This window comes from Schistocerca nitens, chromosome 12 (genome assembly GCF_023898315.1).
Source record: "Schistocerca nitens isolate TAMUIC-IGC-003100 chromosome 12, iqSchNite1.1, whole genome shotgun sequence".
NCBI lineage: Eukaryota > Metazoa > Arthropoda > Insecta > Orthoptera > Acrididae > Schistocerca > Schistocerca nitens.
Genome location: NC_064625.1, coordinates 14,764,007 through 14,790,604, shown reverse-complemented (window position 1 = coordinate 14,790,604; position 26,598 = coordinate 14,764,007).

Sequence of the window (26,598 nt, the reverse complement as noted above, 5' to 3'; positions counted from 1 at the left end):
TCCGCACGCATACTCCCAGATATTTTATAGAAGTAACTGCTACCAGTGTTTGTTCCGCTATCATATAATCATACAATAAAGGATCCTTCTTTCTATGTATTCGCAATACATTACATTTGTCTATGTTAAGGGTCAGTTGCCACTCCCTGCACCAAGTGCCCATCCGCTGCAGATCTTCCTGCATTTCGCTGTGTTCTGTTTGCTAAAAACTCTTCAATCCAGCACACAGCTGGTCTGATATTCCGTAGGCTCTTACTTTGTTTATCAGGCGACAGTGCGGAACTGTATCGAACGCCTTCCGGAAGTCAAGAAAAATGGCATCTAGCAAAGGATTTCTGGCAATAATACTGTATGTATATTTGTGGATTTTAAAAGTCCTACCGCTCAGTTGATCGTGAATCTCTTTCCCAAATTTTAAAGGAGAAAGGGTTAGATAATACGACGCTAACGTTGATTAAGGAAACGTTAACCGACGCTAGCTCTAAAGTTAAATTCATGGGAGAAATTTCTGAACCATTTGACAAAAACACTGGTGTTAGATAGGGAGACGGCCTCTCCCCTTTACTCTTTAACTGTGTTTTTGGAAAGGCGATTACAGAATGGCGAGAGCAGAAGTCGAGTCAAAATATAGATCAATCAATCAAGTTAGGCGGAAGTAATATTAGAGTAGATTGCCTCGCCTTTGCAGATGATCTGGCAATTACAACTAGGGATATTACCACAGGTCAAACTGACAAACTTAAAGAAGTTGCGGAAAAAGTAGGAATACAAATATCATTCAAAAAACGGAATATATGGCATGCAACAAACAAGCACCAAAGTTTTTGAATACGAAATATGGAAAGATAAAAAGGGTATCTCAGTTTAAATACTTGGGGGATATCATACGAGAAGAAAACGGCCTGGAGAAGGCTGCGAACGAAGATCGGTGTCAAGAAATGCAACTGCATTTATATTAACACAAAATATTTATAATAAAAAATCACTTTTTAAAGTCAGTAAACTTGGGCATTACAACATTGTAATCAAACCTGAATATCTTTAGGGAGCGGAAATTGTAATTGTAAATCGAAAGAAGGATATTGAAGAAATTCAAAAGAAAGAAGGATTGTTAGGAAAATATTAGGCCCCAAAATTACTTGTGGAGAATCTTATAGGCTGAGAAGTAATAAGGAAATAGGAAAACGCACAGACATACATGGTGACATGAGAAAACGAAGGCTTAAATTTACGGGCACACTAAAAGAATGGCATCCACTAGGTTGACAAAACAAATAGTAGAATTCTACGAAAACAGAAGTAAGGCCAAAAAACTGAACCAATTAACTGGATCAATGAGATTAAGGAGGGTCTTAAAGTAGCTGGTATAATTCAGGCATACGTTACAGATAGAAAAACATTCAGGCAAAAGATATTTGCTTGGAAAGTTGGTCAGAGGGAAATTGGAAAACGAACTGGAACACCATGGTCTGATGAAAGAAAGAGACATCATTCTGAAAGGATGAAACAAATTTGGACACAAAGGAAAGCCAACCATCAAAACTGACATTGATGGATTGTACCTCGCATGGTCCTACTGGGTCCATACATAATAATAATAATAATAATAATAATAATAATAATAGTAACAATACAGGATCAAACAATAAACACCAGGTATTACAGCAAGCATATTATTAAAGATCCCAATACCACAACAGATAAATGCAGACTTTGTAAACAACAAATAGAAACAGTAGATCACATCACAAGCGGATGTACAATACTAGCAAATACAGAATACCCCAGAAGACATGACAATGTCGCAAAAATAATACATCAACAGATTGCCTTACAACATAAACTTATAAAACAACACGTTCCCACATACAAGTATGCACCACAAAGTGTACTGGAGAATGATGAATTCAAATTATACTGGAACAGAACCATTATAACAGATAAAACAACACCACATAACAAACCTGACATCATACTCACCAATAAAAAGAAGAAATTAACACAACTAATCGAAATATCCATACCCAATACAACAAATATACAGAAGAAAACAGGAGAAAAACTTGAAAAATACAAAAATACATCCAACTGGCTGAGGAAGTCAAGGATATGTGGCATCAGGATAAAGTTGACATTATACCAATTATACTATCAACTACAGGAGTCATACCACACAATATCCACCAGTACATCAATGCAATACAGCTACATCCAAACATATATATACAACTACAGAAATCCATAATTATTGATACATGTTCAATTACCCGAAAGTTCCTAAATGCAATATAACACATACCGTACAGTTAATAGGAAGTGACGCTTGATCAAGGTCCGCGTCACTTTCCATTCTTAACCAGACTTAACGTCTGAGAAAGTAAAGATAATAATAATAATAATATCAACCTGTTCTGCTCGAAACTGGTCGTAAAAGTGGACGCATATTCAAAAAAGTGACTTCGACAATGTCATTGAGTTCACTGAAGAACAAAATTAGTGAAGGAATTGATGATGCCGTGTATAGTGTCAAAGACGCGTTTTCCTTGGGTTTAGGTTAATTGACTTAGAAATGCTTGCCCATTTGATGTTGTTTCATATGGATGTGCTAATTGTTGGTCAAATGTCTTAGAGTATATGATGGCAGTGTCAGTTGCTGTGAAGATAGCTGCGTGTGATGCTTACCTAGCGTTCAGTAGTGGAAATGTGGGTGATGCATTAAGTGCCTGCAGAGACTGGGCTTCCAGCCAGGTGCATTCACGCTCAAGATACTCAGAAGCATCGATGTAGCGCGACTGGACAAAGCTCAGGCAGCAGAAGAAAACATGCAATAGTTGACTAGGCAAAAGAAGTAGGGGAAGAGATTACTCCAGGAAGACGAGGAAAAGATTATGGATATGGACAGTATTAGTCACTAGAGGTGTAGAAATATGGTCAAAAAATGAATTAAAAACTTTAAATGCGAACAGCCGTAAACTAACTTTTCTGAGCTGTAAAGTACCCTTTCTCCAGAACTGTAAAAGCTAGCATCCTGCAATTAGGCATAGCTCTGAAGAATTACTTACTGAATAATCTTGTACAGCGCATTTCTGTTATCTTCTCTCTGAGAAAAGCTCTCATTTAAAGTTTGAGAAAAACTCAAAAATTAATTTCAAAGCAGTTATAACACAAAACAAAAATCTGTTCAACACGTTTTATTAGCCTCTTGCGCAGATATAAACTGTGAAATTCCAGTTTTATTGCTTAAATAGTTAAGAGAGTAAGTACATTATACACTACAGGCCATTAAAATTGCTACACCAAGGAGAAATGCAGATGATAAACGGGTATTCATTCGACAAATATATTATACTAGAATTGACATATGATTACATTTTCACGAAATTTGGGTGCATAGTTCCTGAGAAATCAGTACCCAGAACAACCACCTCTGGTCGTAATAACGGCCTTGATACGCCTGGGCATTGAGTCAAACAGAGCTTGGATGTCGTGTACAGGTACAGCTGCCCATGCAGCTTCAACACGATACCACAGTTCATCAAGAGTAGTGACTGGCGTATTGTGACGAGCCAGTTGCTCGCCCACCACTGACCAAAAGTTTTCATTCGGTGAGAGATCTGGAGAATGTGCTGGCCAGGGCAGCAGTCAAACATTTTCTGTATCCAGAAAGGCCCGCACAGGACCTGCAAAATGCGGTCGTGCATTATCCTGCTGAAATGTAGGGTTTCGCAAGGATCTAATGCAGGGCAGAGCCACGGGTCTTAACACATCTGAAATGTAGCGTCCACTGTTCAAAGTGCCGTCAATGCGAACAAAAGGTGACCGATGCGTGTAACCAGTGGCACCGCATACCATCACGCCGGGTGATACGCCAGTATGGCGATGACGAATACACGCTTCCAATGCGCGTTCACCGCAATGTCGCCAAACTCGGATGCGACCATCATGATGCTGTAAACAGAACCTGGATTCATCCGAAAAAATGACGTTTTGCCATTAGTGCACCCAGGATCCTCGTTGAGTACACCATCGCAGGCGCTCCTGTCTATGATGCAGCGTCAAGGGTAACCGCAGCCACGGTCTCCGAGCTGATAGTCCATGCTGCTGCAAAAGTCGTCGAACTGTTCGTGCAGATGGTTGTCTTGCAAACGTCCCCATCTGTTGACTCAGGAATCGAGACGTGGCTGCACGATCCGTTACAGCCATGCGGATAAGATGCCTGTCATCTCGACTGCTAGTGATACGAGGCCGTCGGGATCCAGCACGGCGTTCCGTATTACACTCCTGAACCCACCGATTCCACATTCTGCTAACAGTCATTGGATCTCGACCAACGCGAGCAGCAATGTCGCGATACGATAAACCGCAAACGCGATAGGCTACAATCCGACCTTTATCAAAGTGGGAAACGTGATGGTTCAAATGGCTCTGAGCACTATGGGACTCAACTGCTGTGGTCATTAGTCCCCTAGAACTTAGAACTACTTAAACCTAACTAACCTAAGGACAGCACACAACACCCAGCCATCACGAGGCAGAGAAAATCCCTGACCCCGGGAAACGTGATGGTACGCATTTCTCCTCCTTACACGAGGCATCACAACAACGTTTCACGAGGCAACGCCGGTCTACTGCTGTTTGCGTATGAGAAATCGGTTGGAAACTTTCCTTTTGTCAGCACTTTGTAGGTGTCGTCACCGGCGCCAACCTTGTGTGATTGCTCTGAAAAGCTTATCATTTGCATATCACAGCATGTTCTTCATGTCAGTTAAATTTCGTGTCTGTAGCACATCTTCGTGGTGCAGTAATTTTAATTGTTAGTAGTGTATATGTTTAAATACAAGTATCCATTTTGCCCTACGTCTGTTCTTAAGCCTGCAACGGGCTCTAGTTGTGCGTTCTCTACTTCATCGCTAAAATGTCTGACAGTATTTGGACAGGTCGAACTTGCCTGAGTTTGGCAGGAAGCGATCGTAAAACGCCAGAGAGGTGGCGACTCCAGCCATAATATTGTCCTTCCGCCTGCATCGTGTCCTCCTGTTGCTGCCGTAATTGGTTTCCTTTCAGCCAAACCGTTGAGATTTTACTGAACTGTGTCACAGTTCTAATTCTCGTGCCGTAATCTGTGCTTCTTCTACTTGTGGGAATCAAATCAGAGTGGCCAGGTATGAGAGCGATCTTCTCACCTGCAGAACCAGTCTCCGTTTGTGAAACTCCGCGTGGGCTGGCATCCTGCTCTCCGAGCCACCTGCAGCGCGCATCCTGTAAAACGGCGCCGCGCGCGACACGTGTGGCCGCTGTCGAAGCTGCAGCCAGCCACGTGCAGGGCACGTGCGCGCTCGTCGCTGACCGACGGCATTCCGCGTGGCGCAGCGCAGCCGCCTCTCTGCGTAAATCCTGCGCGCACCGGGCTCCGAGAACAGACAGCCAGGGCACGCCATCCGCACAGGTTACCAGGGCTGAGTCGCGGCCGGCTTTACAGCACCGGCCGCCACTGTCATTTTCTTTTCCGCCGCGATAAGGCAGAGGCGTTCAGTAAGCTAAAGCGAGCTTGTGTACCCGTGTACACTGCACTCGGACACCTTCTCCTTCTCTCCAGCACTGTGTCTGCTCTGAGTGCTTGACGGTGGGCAGCTCTTAGCGCAAGGAAGATACAGGGTGGCGCACGAAATGTGTTACCATTTTGTTTTTGAATATAAACTTTATTGTCAATACAATTTGAAAGGAACATATACTACAATGAAGAGCCGTCCATGGAGATTTGTTCTAACTCAGCACATGCTCAATACGTCCACAATTTCGTTTCCTAACTTTTTTCAATCGAACACTGATGTTAGTGATTACCCTACGGCACATGTCTTCCGTAATTTCACTGCAAGCTTGAAGAATATGTCTTCTCAGCTCCATTAAATTCCACAGCTTCTTGCAGTGGTTCATGCAAGATGGAGCAAACACTGTGTTGGAGTTTTTACACGAGCATCTCGACATGCGGATCATTTCACTCAAGTTTCCAGGTCGCTTCAATGGCGGACAAAATTGGCCCCCCAATAGTCCAGGCCTCAACCCAAGTGACTTTTTTCTTTGGGGTTACCTAAAGGAAAAATTTTTCCCGAAACGTCCACCTGATTTAATGGAGCTGAGAATCTTGCAGTGAAATTACGGAAGACATGTGCCGTAGGGCAATCACTAACTTCAGTGTTCGTTTGAAGAAAGTTAGGAAACGCAATGGTGGTCATATTCAGCATGTGCTGAGTTAGAGCAAATCTCCATGGACGGCTCTTCATTGTAGTATATGTTCCCTTCATATTGTATTGACAATAAAGTTTATATTCAAAAACAAAATGGTAACACTTTTCGTGCGCCATCCTGTATTTTCAGACCTGTGGTACCCGTTTTTAAGGTGAGTGATTAATTTCGTTGCTATATGTGAGTTAACAGACGTCTTGAACAATACCCGCCTGGCCGCTGTCGTAAAGAGAAGTTTCGTAGCCTAGAAGCCTCACCATAATCACGTTAAATATGGTGAATCATGAGATTAAAGTTGCAACAAGGTCGGGGCCAAGTATTCCTTCTCCATGAATAAATGACGCAATTAGCGGATCGTCAGTTAGCCGGAAAGTATGGACCCAACGCTTGAGGACACGTGGACTAGGAATACTTGGTCCCGCCCTTGTTGCAACTTTAATCTCACGATTCACCATACTTAACGTGATGATGATGTGGTTTCTAGGTTACGAAATATGCATTCACGTTTCGTCAAGCGTTCGATACATACCTTTCGGTTACCTGACCATCCGCTAATAGCGTCACTTATTCATGGACAAGGAACGTTCGGTCCCGTCCTTGTTGCAACTTGTGTCATGATTCACCATATTTCACGTGATGATGATGTCCATTGGTTCAAATGGCTCTGAGCACTACGCAACTTAACTTCTGAGGTCATCAGTCGCCTAGAACTTAGAACTAATTAAACCTAACCAACCTAAGGACATCACACACATCCACGCCCGAGTCAGGATTCGAACCTGCGACCGTAGGGGTCGTTCGGCTCCAGACTGAAGCGCCCAGAACCGCTCGGCCACTCCGGCCGGCCGATGATGATGTCGCTTCAAGGAAGCACAAAAGTTGCGACGGCCGGTGGCAGGAATACAAAATCACCTGTAGAAAACACTTTCTAAGTAATAGTAAACTTCGCTTCTGCACACACCAAAAAAAGGTTTTGCATCACCCCAGTTCCCACAACTTCTGAAGACACACGTTGACTGTGGATATTGCATCACAGATACAGTCCCTTTGACTGTTCAAAGATATCACTAAACCCGCCCAAAGATGTAAACAACCATGCATGAGCAGCGCCTATTAGGCGGAGTGAGTCGGACAGCCGATCAGTTCCATTCCACCAGGAAGGAGGTACACGGCTCGTGTTGTCTGTAGTTGAACCATGCCTAGACGGTCAACACCGAGTTCGATCGCGTCCGTATTGTAACCTTGTGCAGGAAGGGCTCTCAAGGGAAGTGTCGAAGTATATTAAAAAACTAGAAACCCGCCTCGATTGCGAAAAAAGCACCTAGTATTAATGTAGGTTTCGGCGTACATAACTACACCTTCTTCAGAACAATAAAACCCACAAGTGCCTAAGAAAACCTTTGTCAATGATTAGAAGAACACCATAGCTATACATTTATAAACAAAATAAAAAGGAAAACACAAACAGTACATACACTCCTGGAAATGGAAAAAAGAACACATTGACCCCGGTGTGTCAGACCCACCATACTTGCTCCGGACACTGCGAGAGGGCTGTACAAGCAATGATCACACGCACGGCACAGCGGACACACCAGGAACCGCGGTGTTGGCCGTCGAATGGCGCTAGCTGCGCAGCATTTGTGCACCGCCGCCGTCAGTGTCAGCCAGTTTGCCGTGGCATACGGAGCTCCATCGCAGTCTTTAACACTGGTAGCATGCCGCGACAGCGTGGACGTGAACCGTATGTGCAGTTGACGGACTTTGAGCGAGGGCGTATAGTGGGCATGCGGGAGGCCGGGTGGACGTACCGCCGAATTGCTCAACACGTGGGGCGTGAGGTCTCCACAGTACATCGATGTTGTCGCCAGTGGTCGGCGGAAGGTGCACGTGCCCGTCGACCTGGGACCGGACCGCAGCGACGCACGGATGCACGCCAAGACCGTAGGATCCTACGCAGTGCCGTAGGGGACCGCACCGCCACTTCCCAGCAAATTAGGGACACTGTTGCTCCTGGGGTATCGGCGAGGACCATTCGCAACCGTCTCCATGAAGCTGGGCTACGGTCCCGCACACCGTTAGGCCGTCTTCCGCTCACGCCCCAACATCGTGCAGCCCGCCTCCAGTGGTGTCGCGACAGGCGTGAATGGAGGGACGAATGGAGACGTGTCGTCTTCAGCGATGAGAGTCGCTTCTGCCTTGGTGCCAATGATGGTCGTATGCGTGTTTGGCGCCGTGCAGGTGAGCGCCACAATCAGGACTGCATACGACCGAGGCACACAGGGCCAACACCCGGCATCATGGTGTGGGGAGCGATCTCCTACACTGGCCGTACACCACTGGTGATCGTCGAGGGGACACTGAATAGTGCACGGTACATCCAAACCGTCATCGAACCCATCGTTCTACCATTCCTAGACCGGCAAGGGAACTTGCTGTTCCAACAGGACAATGCACGTCCGCATGTATCCCGTGCCACCCAACGTGCTCTAGAAGGTGTACGTCAACTACCCTGGCCAGCAAGATCTCCGGATCTGTCCCCCATTGAGCATGTTTGGGACTGGATGAAGCGTCGTCTCACGCGGTCTGCACGTCCAGCACGAACGCTGGTCCAACTGAGGCGCCAGGTGGAAATGGCATGGCAAGCCGTTCCACAGGACTACATCCAGCATCTCTACGATCGTCTCCATGTGAGAATAGCAGCCTGCATTGCTGCGAAAGGTGGATATACACTGTACTAGTGCCGACATTGTGCATGCTCTGTTGCCTGTGTCTATGTGCCTGTGGTTCTGTCAGTGTGATCATGTGATGTATCTGACCCCAGGAATGTGTCAATAAAGTTTCCCCTTCCTGGGACAATGAATTCACGGTGTTCTTATTTCAATTTCCAGGAGTGTATGTACAAAGTCAAAACCACTACTTAACTTAATAGTGTACGCTCCACCTCACACCGGCCTATGTTCGATGGGCCATGACCCGCCATATACTGCAGCTCACTTACACGCCCGACCCTAGGTTCACACTAGGTGCTTTTTTCGCAATCGAGGCGGGTTTCTAGTTTTTTAATATATTAACCAACGATTGCCAACGCGCTGCGATGTTGAAGGTTCTTGCAGTGTCGAGGCGCCACGGAGTGAACCAAAGAGATGTTGTTCGGACATACAGGCCGCCCAAGGGCTACTACTGGAGTGGATGACCGCTGTATACGGATTAAGACTCGGGGGAACCCTGACAGCAACGCCACCATGTTGAATAATGCTTTTCGTGCAGCCACAGGACGTCTTGTTACGACTCAAACTGTTCGCAACAGGCTGCATGGTGCGCAACTTCACTCCCAACGTCCATGGCGAGGTCCATCTTTGCAACCATGACACCATGCAGCGCGGTACAGATGGACCTAATAACATGCTGAATGGACCGCTCAGGATTGGCATGTTCTCTTCATGGATGAGTGTCGTATATGCCTTCAGACAGTCGTCGTGTTTGGAGGCAACCTGGTCAGGCTGAACGCCTTAGATACACTGTCCAGCGAGTGCAGCAAGGTGGAGATTCCGTGCTGTTTTGGGGTGGCATTATGTAGGGGCGACGTACGCCGCTGGTGGTCACGGAAGGCGCCGTAACGGCTGTACGATACGTGAAAGCCATCCTCCGACCGATAGTGCAGCCATATCGGCACCATATTGACGAGGCATTCGTCTTCATGGACGACAATTCGTGCCATCACCATGCACATCTTGTGCATGACTTCCTAGACTAGAGTGGCCAGCATGTTCTGCAGACATGAACGAACATGCCTGGGATAGATTGGAAAGGGCTGTTTATGGACGACGTGAGCTGCCAACCTCTCTGAGGGAGCTACGCGGAATCGCCGTAGAGGAGCGGGACAGTCTGAACCAACAGTGCCTTGATGAACTTGTGGATAGTATGCCACGACGAATACAGGCATGCATCAGTGCAAGAGGAGGTGCTACTGGATATTAGAGGTACCGGTGTGTACAGCACCACCTCTGAAGGTGTCACTGTATGGTGGTACAACATGCAATATGTGGTTTTCATGAGCAATAAAAAGAGCGGAAATGGTGTTTATGTTGATGTCTATTCCAAACTACTGTACAGGTCCTGGAACACTCGGGACAGAGGTGATGCATAACTTTTTTTGATGTGTGTATTAAATGGTTCAAATGGCTCTGAGCACTATGGGACTTAACATCTATGGTCATCAGTCCCCTAGAACTTAGAACTACTTAAACCTAACTAACCTAAGGACAGCACACAACACCCAGCCATCACGAGGCAGAGAAAATCCCCGACCCCGCCGGGAATCGAACCCGGGAACCCGGGCGTGGGAAGCGAGAACGCTACCGCACGACCACGAGATGCGGGCGATGTGTGTATTAAGGGAGGAAACAATGCTTCCTGTGTCTCCGACGTGCAGTCACTCTGACAGTCTATTACTACCCGCAGAACGTACGCTAAGTAACCTTCTCCTGTTACTCAATACTGATGCTCTCCAAGTCTGCGGCAGAACTGTACCCGACCAGCGAGAGGCGGCTGACAGGTGGCTCTCGGCTGCCGTGTCCCTGGAAGTGTGGCGCTGCCCGCTGTTTCTGTTAGCCTGTGGTTCAGCGCCGAGTTGACGCCGTTTTTGATGCTTATTTCGTGAGATATTTGAGCCGGTCACTATGAATGGACCACCCTGTATATAGTTATAAAGTAATTTACAAAAATCGATAAAAGGGAAGGAAATAAAAGAAGTGTAAAACGAAGGGTAACATCATAAATCCTTGTGTAATATGGAATAGAGGGCTGTAAAAACACTGAGTGTCTCCCCTAAGAGCCGTCAGGTGCGTATTCTTTGGTGTTACGGGAATTTACAACTTCTGTTTTGCAATGGAATGAGCTAAACAAAAACTTCTCACCATGTCTTTCATGCGACGTTCAGTGGCGATGGAGATGTCAGTTTGGTGCCTGTTACGGCCAAGAACCGTAATTTTATGTGCCTCTTACATAGAGCGGCCTCAATTTAATCAAGTACATTACTCTTCTATCGGTAAGTGTTAACAGGTACAGTAGAACAGGAAGAATAGCCAGTACTACAGGTGGGACAGAACCGCCCTGGCCCGTGCTGGCTGCTACGGCCAAGCAATAGGGCTACTTAGTCGCTGCTAGAGTATTGGTTATGCACACAGTTTACTGTCGCTTTTAATACGTGTCGATGAAACGAATAACGCAGTAGTTTTATCTGGGACTGCCCAACTGAATCGGCACGTAAAATTACGTTTTAAAAACAATTTTGTTTGTAACAGGAAACAAACCGACGCTTTCTGTCGACACTGGGTGACGCATTAAAACCGTGAGGTGCAACATCTGTTTGGGCTCCTTCTGACTACAATTGCAGAAACGAAATTACATATTTCTGCCGAAACACCACAGAAAATGCGCCTGGCGACTCTTAAGAGAGACACTCCGTATGAAACAAACAACATTCGTCAAAACACAAGGTACAAATGGACTCGAACAATATGTTGTGTGTAATACAATCCAGAACTCATTTCCGCAGTTTAGTTCGAGAATTCTCTTATTTTATTTGCAGAAATCACGGACGTATAAGGTGCAGGCAAATGAAAACGAGGCAGGTGGAAAAAAGTAAGTAAACTGTTCATTGTTTCAAAAGTAACCGCTATAACTGTTAGTGCATTTGTCGCACTGCCAGACAAGGCGTTCCGATACCTTCATGGGAAAATGTCTCCAGAAATATGGAAATGGAATGGGGAGAGATTGGAAGTGTATGGAGGATGTGTAAGGGCTTCCCAACGAAACTTCTGCCGCGTACTCGAAGCAACCCTGGCAACGTTGTCGCCTACCCATTCGTGGCCGTCGGTTTGCTGCGGACGAAGAAATGCATTCCTGTGCACAGTCACGATTCCGTAGGCAGCCGTAAACATTTTTCCATGAGGCAAAGACCGTTTTATCACACAGTGGGAGAAATTGACACTACTGCCGATTAAAATTGTTACACCACGAAGATGACGTGCTACAGACGCGAAATTTACCGGCCAGAAAGAAAATGCTGTGATATGCAAATGATTAGCTTTTCAGAGCATTCACACAAGGATGGCGCCGGTGGCGACACCTACAACGTGCTGACATGAGGGAGGTTTCCAGCCGATTTCTCATACACAAACAGCAATTGACCGGCGTTGCCTGGTGAAACGTTCTTGTGATGCCTCGTGTAAGGAGGAGACATGCGTACCATCACGTTTCCGACTTTGATAAAGGTCGGATTGTAGCCTATCGCGATTGCGGTTTAGGGTATCGCGACATTGCTGCTCGCTTTGGTCGAGATCCAATGACAGCAGAGTATGGAATCGGTGGGCTCAGGAGGGTAATTCGGAACGCCGTGCTGGATCCCAACGGCCTCGTATCACTAGCAGTCGAGATGACAGGCATCTTATCCGCATCTTATCTGCAGTTGATGTCTTAGGACTGCGCAGTTATTATCCAAAACGTACTTATGGCTGCGATTGACCCTCACACGAGATAATATCTAACAACCTTTTCATGATTATTGAGCCGTAGTTATGTCCGAAAAACGCGCCAGGCGGAGTGCTTTCGCTTCGCTTCCAGTATTTGCGGTGGCGGGAGGTGGAGCAAGTGTACGGTGGCGTGACGATCGAGGGGTAGGTACTGGGCGCTGACCGAGAGAGGTGGTGGCGCGAGCGGGGCCCTGCTGTTGGGGGTCGTCAGCTGCTCGCCACGTGCTCTGGCCGACCTCGTGGCTGTCAGGGGCTGAGTCTGCCTCACCCTCGTGTACGTGGCTTATGAAGCTTAGAAGCCGTGGTGCAGGAGATCAGCGCGTGGCACCGTATGCCTTCTTATCGGCCGTTGAAACCACTGGCAGCGGTTGGCTCTGACGTGCATAAGGAAGTGTGACGTGATCCCGGCGCTGTGGTGGAGTGTGAGAAGTTGAGTACTGTTTTATCAAATTCTAGTGAAGTGTATGAGTTTCTTCACCAGTGGTTTTGCTGGGGTATTCCCACCACAGTTTTCGTTTGCCTGTCCGCGGGAATGTGGTAAATGCTTCTTGGTCGGGCCGTTTCATTCACTCCTTGATTGGGTGATTTATGGGTCGGTGTCGTGTGTCTCTGTGGTTCAGAGTCTGTACAGGCACCGCCCTTGCTACATCTTCTGGTTTTGGGTAACTCGGGGAGGTGGCGGCTTGTAATGGAAGTTTTGGGGCTGACTTGCTGTGGCCCTGTAGAACACCAGTAACTACTCCTCCTATTGTGATTTGGGCCCCTTTACACGTGTCGAACCCTCACCGAGCTAAGGAAAACTTTTTTGGGAACTGCCTTTAATGTGAAGGTTTGTGTGCTGGCTTATTCACATTTATCTCGTAACAACTGACAGGTGTAGTATAACTTATTTAATTGGTAAAACTATTTTAATTTTAGTAAAAATTAGCTACTTAAGGGTTTGTTAAGGAATTGTTCTCTTATATATATATGATAAGTTTAAAATCTTATTATTCTACATCTACATCTACATTTATACCCCACAAGCCACCCAACGGTGTGTGGCGGAGGCCACTTTACGTGCCACTGTCATTACCTCCCTTTCCTGTTGCAGTGGCGTATGGTTCGCGGGAAGAACGACTGTCTGAAAGCCTCCGTGCGCGCTCGAATCTCTCTAATTTTACATTCGTGTTCTCCTCGGGAGGTATAAGTAGGGGGAAGCAATATATTCGATACTTCATCGAGAAACGCACCCTCTCGAAACCTGGACAGCAAGCTACACCGCGATGCAGAGCGCCTCTCTTGCAGAGTCTGCCACTTGAGTTTGTTAAACATCTCCGTAACGCTCTCATGGTTACCAAATAACCCTGTGACGAAACGCGCCGCTCTTCTTTAGATCTTCTCTATCTCGTCAACCCGACCTGGTACGGATCCCAGACTGATGAGCAATACTCAAGTATAGGTCAAACGAGTGTTTTGTAAGCCACCTCCTTTGTTGATGGACTACATTTTCTAAGGACTCTCAAAAGGAATCTCAACCTGACACCCGCCTTACCAACAATTAATTTTATATGATCATTCCACTTCAAATCGTTCCGCACGCATACTCCCAGATATTTTACAGAAGTAACTGCTACCAGTGTTTGTTCCGCTATCATATAATCATACAATAAATGATCCTTATTTCTATGTATTCGCAATACATTACATTTGTCTATGTTAAGGGTCAGTTGCCACTCCCTGCACCAAGTGCCTATCCGCTGCAGATCTTCCTGCATTTCGCTACAATTTTCTAATGCTGCAACTTCTCTGTATACTACAGCATCATCCGCGAAAAGCCGCATGGAACTTCCGACACTATCTACTAGGTCATTTATATATATTGTGAAAAGCAATGGTCCCATAACTCTCCCCTGTGGCACGCCAGAGGTTACCTTAACGTCTGTAGACGTCTCTCCATTGATAACAACATGCTGTCTTCCGTTTGCTAAAAACTCTTCAATCCAGCCACACAACTGGTCTGATATTCCGTAGGCTCTTACTTTGTTTATCAGGCGACAGTGCGGAACTGTATCGAACGCCTTCCGGAAGTCAAGGAAAATGGCATCTACCTGGGAGCCTGTATCTAATATTGTCTGGGTCTCATGAACAAATAAAGTGAGTTGGGTCTCACACGATCGCTGTTTCCGGAATCCATGTTGATTCCTACAGAGTAGATTATGGGTTTCCAAAAACGACATGATACTCGAGCAAAAAACATGTTCTAAAATTCTACAACAGATCGACGTCAGAGATATAGGTCTATAATTTTGCGCATCTGCTCGACGACCCTTCTTGAAGACTGGGACTACCTGTGCTCTTTTCCAGTCATTTGGAACCTTCCGTTCCTCTAGAGACTTGCGGTGCACGGTTGTTTGAAGGGGGCAAGTTCTTTCGCGTACTCTGTGTAGAATCGAATTGGTATCCCGTCAGGTCCAGTGGACTTTCCTCTGTTGAGTGATTCCAGTTGCTTTTCTATTCCTTGGACACTTGTTTCGATGTCAGCCATTTTTTCGTTTGTGCGAGGATTTAGAGAAGGAACTGCAGGGTGGTCTTCCTCTGTGAAACAGCTTTGGAAAAAGATGTTTAGTATTTCAGCTTATTGGGAAGTTGTTAACGTCATACTGTGCAATTTCCTTTTCATAAAGAAAATTTGTCAGCTATTGGAAATTGTTTTTGAAATTGTTTTTTAAAAAAAGACAGACTTAAAAATTTATTATTGAGAAAGTCTTTAAAATGGTATCTTTAGCAGTGTGTGTTATTTCACCAGCACCTCCTGGCCCCTACTTCCACGTTAACGTTTTAGAATAACATGTGTACTTGAGTTGTTGTTTGTGAACCGCCCTAATTGATGGTTCAATTATTTCTATAAAAGAACTTACAATATGAGTACATTCTACTGCCTGGTTGTCATGCGGTACCGGCCACAAGAAATTTCAGTTTTTAAACTACACTACGTGCAGTGCCCGATGTTAACTGTGATGTGTGATATCTCCCACACAAAGTGGTAGGCTCTGTACCTTGTTGATACAGCGAATGCAAGCCGCATAGCGAACAAAAATCCCTTTAAGTGTGACTTCTATTGTTTCAGCTCAGTTTTCACTGTTCCCAGTGGGACAGTGTTTGACCAGCTACTTCTACATCTGCATGGATACTCCGTAAATCACACTGAAGTGCCTGGCAGTGGGTTCATCGAACCACCTTGACAATAGTTCTCTATTATTCCTATCTCGAAAAGCGTGCTGAAAAAACGAACACCTATATCTGTCCGTGCGGCCTCTGGTTTCCTTTATTTTTGTTATGACGATCGTTTCTGTCTTTGTAGGTCGCTATCGAACAGTTCATGTTACAGTTTGGGGAAACTGCGAATTCTGTCCGATCTTTTGATCGGCCCGCGATCTAGTGATTTTTGTTGTTACTATACCCACGACCTGCCTTAGTGTTCGTGCAGCACTAAGTATTTTAATAAGAAAAATAACTGTGAAATACGGACTAAAATGTCTTCTATGGTGTATGTCATGGGTAACAACGGTAACTAATCAATAAATAAAAGTTTGCAATCATGTTTCTGCGAAATTCTTGAACCTTCGCTCGTGCTGCGATCTAGAGACTTCCGATGGTACTACCTCCAAGACGACTATTGGCGCTATAACGTATTCTGCCGACAGGAACTGAAATCTGTTTACCACGACATATTTCGCTTGTTAAGCATATAATAACTGTACACATGGTGCTCGGAAATTCGCGGTATTCACTTCTAGGACTTGTAGAGGGGTATGAGTTCATAATATTTTGAATAGTAACCGATGTATGGAAACGTACCGTTGGCGTGCTAAAATCATTTGAAAACACGTTGGTAATGCGACCACTTTTACAAGTAACTGATTAGGCGTGACGCAGAACATGTTTTACAGCTCCACCCGTTAACAGCCAAACAAAATGATCGTCTACTCGATGTCGGGTTCTCTTCAACGTGATGCAGTGTTCGGCGTCTCCTTGGAGCACCAGTCACGCCTGCTGACGGTGAAGGCACCCTTTTCTCGAAGCCGTGGCGTAGCTGTGGCGGGGAAGGATATATGATGGAGCCGGACGTTGTGGGGAACTGTCTTCATAAACGCGACGAGCAGTTCTCCCATTACCGTGGGCTTCGCCATTCAGAAGGATCTTGTCGGTGTAGTCTGCAAACATGCACTCGGCCATGTTGATCTAACACTCGCAGACACGTAAATGAGGCTCGAACCAGTCAGGGAGCTAGGATAGGCGTCAAATGATGTGAGTTAACTTGTGTCATGGTCACTATGTGTAAGTTGCGGAAAAAATAGGCGTTATGTGTAAGTTGCTCACTTTGAATAAGAAAATGCTATCTCACATTGAAATCAACGTAAAAGATTGGGTCGCTGCCAACTCTAGCCACACGATAAATAAAGAGTTCGTCTGGATCGGAAAATTAATTAATTTAATCATGAGAAAAAAGCCACATAGGAGAACATTCATTGTAGTATCACTCGTAAAGAATGGGATGTGATTACTAGTTTGGACCAGGCATTGTTCACTTGAATCAAATATTAAATTAAATAATGCATTAACGCTGTGCATAAGAGCAGCTTGCAGCAGCACTCCCGAAAACAATATCTATTCTAAAGAATTTGTTTTAAATAAAAAGGGAACACTAATTATTGGACCTGTGCGCATGGAAACGCTATATATGGGCTAACAAGGAAACTACACGGTAAATGGCGCAGGTAACGGAGACGTAACATCGGTACACTGGATAAGATTGGTGGCAGAATTATTTATTCCTTAAAACACTGCTGTAATGCATCTACACAACTGCTGTTGCCTGGTAACTAGGTACAATTTCTTGTGAAACGGTACACGATTCACAACGCATTCGTATGCCCACGTGGTTTCCGGAGACAATTTCTACATACCGTGGCCAAGTTTTAATCACATTAAACCACGCAGCCGCTAATTAACATTTTCCAGAAGGCACATCTGAATGGACAAAGGGTGATGGCAGTGAGCCAAAAAAATCTAATATTGAACCACGTGGATGGCCTCCAACGGACATGAGGTAAATGAGACAAAGAAACTTCACGAAGAGGCAAAACTATTAAGATTTAGGAAAGATTAGAACGTATACAGACGCAGTTGCAGGCAGACAAACATTCACACTGAACCGAAAGGCGCACTTCTTACCTATACAACTCCATTGTGTTGTCCAAGAAAGATGTACAGAACACTGGAGCTACACGCGACTTTCACAACCTAACATGTCGGCAGTGGCAGAGCACTGTACTGACACTGGTCGCAGTATGTTGTATGACAACGTCGAAATTTTGGCAACTACATCATCTTTTTGGGACTCGATAGTGAAAGAGGCAATTGAAATACGCTTGACGACGGATTTAATTAATAGAGATAGTGGTTTCAACCTTGATAAATCATGGAATCCGGCACTTGCTGTAATCAACTCACAAAGACGTCGCCACAGTGCAGCTCACAATGATATATCGATATGCCAACACAGATCGACTGCGGAGTCATAGACGTGACTCGCACACTGTACACGTCTCTGCCGCCGACCAACGTCTCTGGCACATTTGCATCTGTGGCCGCATGCGCAGTTGGGCGCGGTACACGATTAGAAAGGGACGCACGAGCACTGGAGCGGCAGTTTTGCGGCTCATTCTGAAGATGGCTGAACGTTATACACCCGAAATATTAGAAGAAGAAAGAGAAGTGTTGCGGCTGTGCACCCGAAACATAATGGAACAGTCTTTGCGCCGCCAAAACCTGAAGATCCACACCTTTGTCTTACGTTCTTCTTACGGATCAAAGTGTGCATTACTAATCAAATTGAAAGTCTGCAGAAACCTTGCATTCCTTACTGCGACGAGGTCAAACAATCTCTATAACACGAGACGCGAGACCAAAAGCTAACAGCTCCCCTCTCGCTACCAGACAACGCGCGACGCGGTTAAACCAACTCACCCTCCTTCGAAGAGAGCTCGGCTGCAGACCCTCGGCGCGCTGGAAGCAGAGTCCGACGTCTCCCACGCGATTCCGTGGCAAGGAAAAGCCAGAGATGAGGCTTCCGCCACCAACCTAACACCGTTAATTTTCACGCAAGGAGAACAAACCTCTCTGCCTACCTGAAAACTACAGGGGTTGACCATTTTGTACGACTACCGCTGATTCTCTGCAGCAGACTAAACCACGGTATAGCGACATGAAACACACCCACATCCATTCACTCACGCCTGCCACAGAGTTTTGTATCACTGGAAAGTAAATAAAATGATAACGAAAGGACCCTTTCAACGACATCTGCCGATCCGACATAACCACCCCCCGCCCTCTCCCACCACGATTACCCTGGTGCGCACCTACTGAGCAGACATGTTTTCAAACAGCTGTAGCACGGAAATGGTACGTTCCCGCGCGTCTGTTGCTATTCAGGGTATTATGTACTCCTTCCCGTCTGTGAGCCCTAGAAGCCTGTAACGGGAATTACCGAACACGTTATCAAACGCAGTGGAGACGATCGGGCAAACCTAGGGCCAAATGACATGTGCCACTACACCAAAGGGCAGGCTGTTGTGGCCTGGCAGCTGGGGACGGGCATCTCGAGAAACAGCGTAGCTGGTCGGTTCCTCGGCGGCCACTGTGATGAGCGTCTGCGGAAAGCTGTTACAGGTCGGTGGTACCACGAGCTGGCGCTCCTCTTCTGACAACCCTACCACAACAAAGGTCAAAAGTTAATTATGATTGTAGTGTTGCTCACGCTGCTAAATGTTGCATTTTCGGGCAACAACAAAGTTATATTATGTGGCAGGTGTCATTAGAGCACAGTTCATAAAGTCATTTCTTGAAATAATGGATAAACTAGGCACTCATCTTTTCGTGTTTCCCACGCTGGTCTCGTTGTGAACTCATGGCTCAATCGTCGAAAATCTAGGTAGTGATGATTCCAAGCTCGGGTGCAAAGAGGCCTAGGTATTATTCTGCGATATTCAAAAGTTTTATAGATGTGTTTCATAAACCATTCTTGAAGATTAAACTTTTGCAAGTTAGGACAATGGTGATTTAAAAAAGTAATCAGCACTCCGAATTTAAGTTACACTTCTTTTTTATTACTTTTGTTGCAATATCACGTAACTCGTTCCAAAACATCACTTCACAATATAACACACACTTGAAAATATCTTGCCGGCCGTAGTAGCCGAGCGGTTCTAGGCGCTACAGTCTGGAACCGCGCGACCGCTACGGTCGCAGGTTCGAATCCTGCCTCGCGCATTGATGTGTGTGATGTCCTTAGGTTAGTTAGGTTTAAGTAGTTCTAAGTTCTAGGGGACTGATGACCTCAGAAGTTAAGTCCCATAGTGCTCAGAGCCATTTGAACCATTTTGAAAATATCTTCCTCACTGTTAAAGTTCGCATTTCATAAACTGACTACAATTTGCGGCTTTTTAACATGACGACCAAAGCTTGACTCTCTAATAACCGCTTGTTGTTGTTGTGGTCTTCAGTCCTGAGACTGGTTTGATGCAGCTCTCCATGCTACTCTATCCTGAGCAAGCTTCTTCATCTCCCAGTACCTACTGCAACTTACATCCTTCTGAATCTGCTTAGTGTATTGATCTCTTGGTCTCCCTCTACGATTTTTACCCTCCACGCTGCCCTCCAATGCTAAACTTGTGATCCCTTGATGCCTCAAAACATGTCCTACCAACCGACCCCTTCTTCTAGTCAAGTTGTGCCACAAACTTCTCTTCTCCCCAATCCTATTCAATACCTCCTCATTAGTTACGTGATCTACCCACCTTATCTTCAGCATTCTTCTGTAGCACCACATTTCGAAAGCTTCTATTCTCTTCTTGTCCAAACTGGTTATCGTCCATGTTTCACTTCCATACATGGCTACACTCCATACAAATACTTTCAGAAACGACTTCCTGACACTTAAATCTATACTCGATGTTAACAAATTTCTCTTCTTCAGAAACGCTTTCCTTGCCATTGCCAGTCTACATTTTATATCCTCTCTACTTCGACCGTCATCAGTTATTTTACTCCCTAAATAGCAAAACTCCTTTACTACTTTAAGTGTCTCATTTCCTAATCTAATCCCCTCAGCATCACCCGATTTAATTTGACTACATTCCATTATCCTCGTTTTGCTTTTGTTGATGTTTATCTTATATCCTCCTTTCAAGACACTGTCCATTCCGTTCAACTGCTCTTCCAAGTCCTTTGCTGTCTCTGACAGAATTACAATGTCATCGGCGAACCTCAAAGTTTTTACTTCTTCTCCATGAATTTTAATACCTACTCCGAATTTTTCTTTTGTTTCCTTTACTGCTTGCTCAATATACAGATTGAATAACATCGGGGAGAGGCTACAACCCTGTCTCACTCCTTTCCCAACCACTGCTTCCCTTTCATGCCCCTCGACTCTTATAACTGCCATCTGGTTTCTGTACAAATTGTAAATAGCCTTTCGCTCCCTGTATTTTATCCCTGCCACCTTCAGAATTTGAAAGAGAGTATTCCAGATAACGTTGTCAACAGCTTTCTCTAAGTCTACAAATGCTAGAAACGTAGATTTGCCTTTTCTTAATCTTTCTTCTAAGATAAGTCGTAAGGTTAGTATTGCCTCACGTGTTCCAACATTTCTACGGAATCCAAACTGATCTTCCCCGAGGTCCGCTTCTACTAGTTTTTCCATTCGTCTGTAAAGAATTCGCGTTAGTATTTTGCAGCTGTGACTTATTAAACTGATAGTTCGGTAATTTTCACATCTGTCAACACCTGCTTTCTTTGGTATTGGAATTATTATATTCTTCTTGAAGTCTGTGGGTATTTCGCCTGTCTCATACATCTTGCTCACCAGATGGTAGAGTTTTGTCATGACTGGCTCTCCCAAGGCCATCAGTAGTTCTAATGGAATGTTGTCTACTCCCGGGGCCTTGTTTCGACTCAGGTCTTTCAGTGCTCTGTCACGCAGTATCTTATCTCCCATTTCATCTTCATCTACATCCTCTTCCATTTCCATAATATTGTCCTCAAGTACATCGCCCTTGTATAAACCCTCTATATACTCCTTCCAACTTTCTGCCTTCCCTTCTTTGCTTAGAACTGGGTTGCCATCTGAGCTCTTGATATTCTCTCCAAAGGTCTCTTTAATTTTCCCGTAGGCAGTATCTATCTTACACCAGTGAGACAAGCCTCTACATCCTTACATTTGTCCTCTAGCCATCCCTGCTTAGCCATTTTGCACTTTCTGTCGATCTCATTTTTGAGACGTTTGTATTCCCTTTTGCCTGCTTCATTTACTGCATTTTTATATTTTCTCCTTTCATCAATTAAATTCAATATTTCTTCTGTTACCCAAGGATTTCTATTAGCCCTCGTCTTTTTACCTACTTGATCCTCTGCTGCCTTCACTACTTCATCCCTCAGAGCTACCCATTCTTCTTCTACTGTATTTCTTTCCCCCATTCCTATCAATTGTTCCCTTATGCTCTCCCTGAAACTCTGTACAACCTCTGGTTCTTTCAGTTTATCCAGGTCCCATCACCTTAAATTCCCACCTTTTTGCAGTTTCTTCAGTTTCAATCTGCAGTTCATAACCAATAGATTGTGGTCAGAATCCACATCTGCCCCTGGAAATGTCTTACAATTTAAAACCTGGTTCCTAAATCTCTGTCTTACCATTATATAATCTATCTGATACCTTTTAGTATCTCCAGGATTCTTCCAGGTATACAACCTTCTTTTATGATTCTTGAACCAAGTGTTAGCTATGATTAAGTTATGCTCTGTGCAAAATTCTACAAGGCGGCTTCCTCTTTCATTTCTTCCCCCCAATCCATATTCACCTACTATGTTTCCTTCTCTCCCTTTTCCTACTGACGAATTCCAGTCACCCATGACTATTAAATTTTCGTCTCCCTTCACTACCTGAATAATTTCTTTTATCTCGTCATACATTTCATCAATTTCTTCATCATCTGCAGAGCTAGTTGGCATATAAACTTGTACTACTGTAGTGGGCGTGGGCTTCGTGTCTATCTTGACCACAATAATGCGTTCACTATGCTGTTTGTAGTAGCTAACCCGGACTCCTATTTTTTTATTCATTATTAAACCTACTCCTGCATTACCCCTATTTGATTTTGTATTTATAACCCTGTAATCACCTGACCAAAAGTCTTGTTCCTCCTGCCACCGAACTTCACTAATTCCCACTATATCTAACTTTAACCTATCCATTTCCCTTTTTAAATTTTCTAACCTACCTGCCCGATTAAGGCATCTGACATTCCACGCTCCGATCCGTAGAATGCCAGTTTTCTTCCTCCTGATAACGACGTCCTCTTGAGTAGTCCCCGCCCGGAGATCCGAATGGGGGACTATTTTACCTCCGGAATATTTTACCCAAGAGGACGCCATCATCATTTAATCATACAGTAAAGCTGCATGTCCTCGGGAAAAATTACGGCTGTAGTTTCCCCTTGCTTTCAGCCGTTCGCAGTACCAGCACAGCAAGGCCGTTTTGGTTAATGTTACAAGGCCAAATCAGTCAATCATTCAGACTGTTGCCCCTGCAACTACTGAAAAGGCTGCTGCCCCTCTTCAGGAACCACATGTTTGTCTGGCCTCTCAACAGATACCCCTCCGTTGTGGTTGCACCTACGGTACGGCCATCTGTATCGCTGAAGCACGCAAGCCTCCCCACCAACGGCAAGGTCCATGGTTCATGGGGGAAGAATATAATAACCGCTTAGGCGCCCAAAAATCAGAGTTACACGTACGTCAAAGATCAAAGGGACAAAAGAAAGAATACACATAAGAATAATATCATTGCAATATACACATATCGATGCATCGAAGTACCTCTACATTAATTAAATCAAATCTGAATGTTATCACAGAAATATGTTAACTATTTTACAGAAACACAGTAGAATATTGCTGGTATCGAGAGGTTGAGGTGAGGTGCCGTAATGGTTACGTAATTCAAGTACCATTACACTCTCCAGACGATCCTTGCACGTTGCCATGTTGACCGAAGGACATGTCAAATACGACTGGTGCCGGCACGGAATCATCGAGACTGGACCGTGGACCAGTGGACACTAGGTCGATGGACCTGTGCAGATATCCCAACGCACCACACCAGGGTCAAAACCGGCCGCGGCAGTATCGGAATGCAGGCAACAGCATACCTACCTATTATATTCCAAAACGAGGCGCACAAAATCGGGATTTTCCTGTGCTGAAAAGGTAGGGGTAACTCACGTGGGTAGCTATCATCAGTATACCCAACAGAAGGATCATCTTAATGTCACTGTACTACAGTACAGAGTCAAAGAGGTCAAAACATGAATGTTACGCACTTGCCCCTCTTTAGGCAAATGGAACATATCGGTCAGTTTTTTGCATTTGATTAAGTCTACGGTAGTCTTGATGGGACCTAGAGAGGCACCTTTACTTTATTGGCTGCTTTCGTCGTCACCAGTGAACCTATACGCAGCCGAGGATTTCAAGACCGCTACGTACACCAAATGGCTGCAACCTCTATGCTGTATTCAGAAGATCCCGATCTCGAACAAACTCGAAATTTTTTGTCACATCTTCATCGGTTTCCGACATACAGAGATTCAAATTTGACCCACTTTTACACGTAAAATAAGCATGTAAAATCTGGTGTGAGGAGAAAACGTAGTTTATTAAGTGACGAAGAAATATGTTGTGAAGTATCTCCATTACCGATGCAAACACCATATCGTAGTACTGAAGCACATGCAAAATTATCTTGCACATAAAATCCAGTCTAAGGTATAAAATCAGTTCTGCGTTACTTCAGTTTCACGTAAGTAAACTGCATAAATTTTACTGAACAGTACATTTCTTATTATATGAGTTACATGTCCTGCTGCAGCAGGGAAAATCAGGAATTCAGCGAAAAAATGCTCCTTTCGGAATACAAAAAATGCGAATATATTCCTGTTTGTGTAAAAGACCCTGACTGAAAAGTAGGGTACCAGCTCTTTCATACTAGCTTCCTCAACACCATTAAAAATGTTCCCAAGTATTTTGGCTGGCGAACATATTTGCGCCTTTTTATGCAAAGAGAGAAGTGACACAGAGATGGATAGGTAATAAATTCTGGATGACAGCAGGCAATGGTTGGGTTACACAACGAGCAAAGGAGAGAATATCAATGTGAGAGAAAGAGAGAGGCACAGTAGCAGCGGAATGTAGTTGGAGGTGACAGAACAGTGCTAGGAAAAGAGTGAGGAAGACAGAGCCAGGGGGAGGGGGGAGAGGTATGAAATAAAGAGAAAGTGAAAGTCGGTGATAGAAGAGAGAAGAGAGAGATAGTGATAGAGTGAGAAGAGAGAGAGCAGCAGTAGGAAGAAAGGAATGAGAGAGTAGCAGTAAGAACGGGCGAGAGGGAGACAGTGACAATGAGAGGAGAGTGTAATGGTGGGGCACAACGAAGGACTCTATTGTGGCTGTGACACAGGAGACAGTGACAGAGAGACACAGAGAGATGATGACAGTGAGTTGGGATGGATGAGTGAGTGAGAAAGGGCAGCTGGGTGTGCATCGGTGTGATCGAGGTACACCGATGGATTTGTGGGTGTGACACAGTTACAGTTAGGGGAGCTATGGACAGTCTGAGGCGAGTTGCATGTAAAAGAAACCGCGAATACGTTCGCATGCTAAAATTTCTGGCGAAATTTTTAAAGGTACTGAGGGAGGTAGAACGAGGTAGCTGGTACCTTACTTTTCAGTCAGGGTCTTTTAAATGAACAGGTGCATATTCAATATTTTTTGTATTCGGACAGGAGCATTTTTCCGCTGGTTATCCCATGACTGGCATTCATCTGGTCTTCCATGACATCTGCGGTAGTAACCGATCGCACTGTGACAGCTGTCGACATTGTGAACATTTCTAGGGACCAGCTATGGAGCTTCTTGCTTGATGTCACACCCAATATCGATGGCATATTCCAGGAGGACAACTGCCGTGTCGCAAGGGCAGAATCGTGCTGCAGTAGTTCGAGGGGCGTGACAGTGAACCCACGTCGGTGGCTCGGCCACCAGATTCGTCCCATCTGCACCCCCACGGAACACATCTGCGTTGCTATCGAGCGCAAGCTTGCGACTGTAACCCACCGGCCCATAATTTATGGCAATTGGGGGACTTGCCTGTAGGTATCCAGTGTCACGTGTCTATGAAAGACTTGTTGAATCCACGCCACGCAGAATCGCTGCTGCATTGCGTCCCAAAGGTAAATCGGCGTGCTATCAGGCAGATGGCCGTAGAGTTTTCGTTCATCAGTGTACATCCTAATTGGCCATCTGGTAGTGTGATTACCACATCTTTTCAGAACATCTCAGTGCACTGCACGCGAATACTGACTTCCCTATGGCGGTCGAAAAGGGTGCTTGCCTTCCCTTCCTTGATGTGCTGCACATGAGGGATCATGATGCTACGATGCGATATGTTATTTATGGGAAGCCTATCCATATTGACCTGTATCTACAGAGTTTCCACTACCTGCCTCAGCGTGGAAGAGTACTTGCTGCCTCAGGTTGCATGTACCGTGAATATCAGGAATCCGGCAAAACAACAAATCTCCGACATCGATGCGACCGGAAAAAGATCCTGCAAAAACGGGACCAACGACGACTGAAGAGAATCGTTAGACGTGACAAAAGTACAGTCGCCGGCCGGGGTGGCTGAGCAGTTCTAGACGCTACAGTCTGGAACCGCGCGACC